Source organism: Camelus bactrianus, unplaced genomic scaffold (assembly GCF_048773025.1).
Source record: "Camelus bactrianus isolate YW-2024 breed Bactrian camel unplaced genomic scaffold, ASM4877302v1 HiC_scaffold_40, whole genome shotgun sequence".
Lineage (NCBI taxonomy): Eukaryota > Metazoa > Chordata > Mammalia > Artiodactyla > Camelidae > Camelus > Camelus bactrianus.
Genome location: NW_027413956.1, coordinates 1,652,935 through 1,656,656, shown reverse-complemented (window position 1 = coordinate 1,656,656; position 3,722 = coordinate 1,652,935).

Genomic DNA, 3,722 nt, shown 5'->3' with positions numbered 1-3,722 from the left:
CAATGCACATTCTGACTTACTCCCCTCCCAGCCCACAGAGAAGGCATTGCTGGGGTGACATATTTCAGATGCCATTCCAGCATTCCCAGTAACATGCAGGCTTCCAGCCAATGGCTGCAAAGGGACTGACACTGATCTGGTTGCTTCCAGCTGCAGACCATCACAGATGATGTTAGATACTTAGGCTCATGTTTTTCTCTGTAAAAAGAGAAAATGTTAGGCTTTTACTTTCACCAAGGGAACAAGATGTTGTTTGGTTTTTTATGCAAAAAAACCCCCAAGAAACCAATTTGAACCTGATGAAAAGACATTTGCTCAAAATAGCACAGTAGCAATGATGGTACTCTGGCTGGCAGGGACTTGTTGGATTCCTGTGCTGGATTCCCCAAATGGAATTCCATTGGCACTCCAGAAGGCCCTTGGTTGTCCCCATGGGTTTGTGGCCATTTGTGGTGCACAAAAGTCTCTGGCTTTGCCACAGTTTCAAAGCCTTTTTTGGCTTATTAAAAGTTTTGCACTCAAATGGAGTTTTCTTGAGTCCCACTAACTGATGTCATTTACCAGAATTGTAGTCCAGATCTGACATTCTAGACTTTTGAAATCTTGAAGACATTCAAATGGTTCAGGTTTGGATGTGTATTCACATCTGCAGACCTGGACCAAATTTGATAAAACCACCCAGACAAGTTCAGCAAAATGCAAAGAAATTTTTCTCTGCAAGATTGAAATGTCTGTGAAGCTATAAAAACTTCTACATCTACAAAAATAGGAAACCAACTCATCAATAACATATCTAGCCATATTGCATGGCCATTAAAAGTACTGTGTATACTGCTATTAAATTCTATCTGGCTCTTGCCAAATTGTGTCCTAAACTGTAAGGAAAGTATATAAAGGTAGAGACTTTTTGACCTTTTAAGAGAAAAAGGAACCCTCCTACACAGTTGGTGGGAACATAAATTGGTGCAGCCACTATGGAGGACAGTATAGAGGCTCCTTAAAAAACTAAAAATAGACTTCCGTGTGATCCAGCAATCCCATTCATGGACATATGTCTGGAGAAAAATATAATTCAAAATGACACATGCACCTCAATGTTCATAGCAGCATTATTTACAATAGCCAAGACACTGAAACAACCCAAATGTTCACTGACAGATGACTGGATAAAGAAAGTGTGGTATATTACATATATATGTATATATACATATATATATACACACACACATATATACACATGTACACACACACACACAATGGAATACTGCTCAGCCATAAAAAATAAAATAATGCCATTTGCAATAACATGGATGGACTTACAGGGTATTATGCTAAGTGAAATAAGTCAGAGAAAGAAAAATAAATATTCTATGTATTAACTTATATGTATATCAAAAAAATAAAACAAATTAATGACTATAACAAAACAGAAATAGACTCACAGGTACACAGAACAGACTGGTGGTTACCAGCGGGGAGAAGGAGGAGAGGGGAGGGAGGATGGGGGTAGGGGATTGAGAGGTACAAAGTACTACATAGAAAATGGATAGGTTACAGGGATGTTTCACACAGCACAGGGAAATATAGCCATTATTTTATGGTGACTTTAAATGGAATATAAGTTATAAAAATGCTGAGCCTCTGTGCTGTACACCTGAAACTAATATGATGTAAATCAACTACTCGATTGTAAAATTTTTAATCAGTTTTCTTTTCATATTATATGCAATAATTTAGAAGCCAGCACTGCCCCATAGAAACATAATGCAAGTCACAATTTCCCAGTAATCCCATTTAGAAAATAAAAAGGAACAAGTGAAATTAATTACAGTAATAATTATATTTATCCCAAAATATCCAATATACTATCATTTCAAAAGTGTGATTAACACTTTTAAAACTTACTAATAAATATTTTACATTATCTTGTACTAAGTCTTGAAAACCTATTCTGTATTTTTCACTTATAGAACATCTCAATTCACAATATCCACATATGGCTGGTGGCTAACATACTAGACAGAGCAGATTACACCATTCACACTTCTGATAAATTACCTGCTCTCTTACTTGCAGGAAAGGCTTTAGATATTCCCTATATCAAACAAAGCAACCTTGATGGGTGGGGAATATCTTCATTATAAAGTGAAAAATAAAGGTAAGAGAGCCATGGTTACATGTGTGTTAATGTAACAATACCTTCTTAATTCATTCAGGACTTACAATATTTCTTCACATGTCAAGGATTCACTGTCACTGTGCAATGTTTTTCGGTATTATCATCTTTGGAACTGAGAGGCTTCTGATGACCCCGCTTTGTGCATCTGTACATAAAAGAAAATAACATAACAGAGAAAAAGACCTTATTAAAGATAATTTGGGGGGAGGGTATATCTCAAGTGAAAGAGCATATTCTTAGCATGCACAAGGGCCTGGGCTCAATCCCCAGTACTTCTTCTAAAAATAAAATAAATTAAATAAATAAATAAATGAATAAATAAATAAATACCTACCTAATTAACCCCCTGCAAAAAATTAATTAAATACTTTAATTAAAAGCTAAAAAAAGATAATTTAGTGCAGGCTTATCAGGCTACAAGAGCTACCATGAATGCCCCTCCGCACACTCATTTAGAGGAAGTCTCACAGCATATCTCAACATAAAGGCTAAAATATAACTCAGAACACTTTCTGATGGTCAGCATGATTTTAACAAAAAAGTAGATAATTACCTCCCTGATGTCAAAGCTCTGTCAAAGCTCTGTCAAAGATGGGCACAGAAAATTTAGTAAAAATGGTTTTGCAACTACCTTTGAAAGAAATGCTGAGAACTGATCTTTTCTATTGGAAATTAGCCTGCTTTTACATTCTGCAGTAGGCATACGTATTTACAAACCAGGCAGTAACTGGATCATATTTTACACATACTATAGTAACTGATTTGAATTTTGCTCTCTACCTGCAAGGCTATTTTTCAGGTAATGACATAAGCTGGCCACTATACTAAATTTTGTTTCCCTGTTTGCTTAATCCTCACAACAACTCTGTAAGCTGCTATTATTACCCCCATATAACAGATAAAGAGCTTGTGGCAGAAATTAATTTTGGTAACTTGGTAAATGACGTAGCTGGGTAAGACTGCAAGCCAGCCTGACACTCAAGTCCATTCTTCTCACCAATGTCTAATATTGCTACCTACATTCAGCAATGACCATTGATTTGATATTTAAGTGTGTCATTTCTAAAAGTTCAAAGCTATATTAGTACTACTGTGTAAATTATTCTTTTGCGATGTGATTGCCAAAAAAAATTAAAATCAGGGTGCCACTGGGGGGAGGGCTAACTGCATATGGATGGACACAATGGGACTTTTTCAAGACACAGTTGCACAACTCTAGAAATAGCTAAAATGACTGACTTGTACGATTATAATGTGTGAATTTTGTGGCCTGTAAATTATACCTTAATACAGCTATTAAATTAAGAAACTGGGATACTAAATTAAGCATATATGTATATATATATATGTATATATACATATATATATATCACAGAAAGAACAACAGGCAAATATCATTATTTACTGTACCATGTTCCTTCATGCAGCTTCCTTTCCTCACCTGTTCCTGAAAGGATGATTCATTTTTAATAGTCTTTTAATTTATTCAGCAAATAATTTTTAACTGCCTACTATGTACCCTGGAGTAGTCTAGACACTTGGA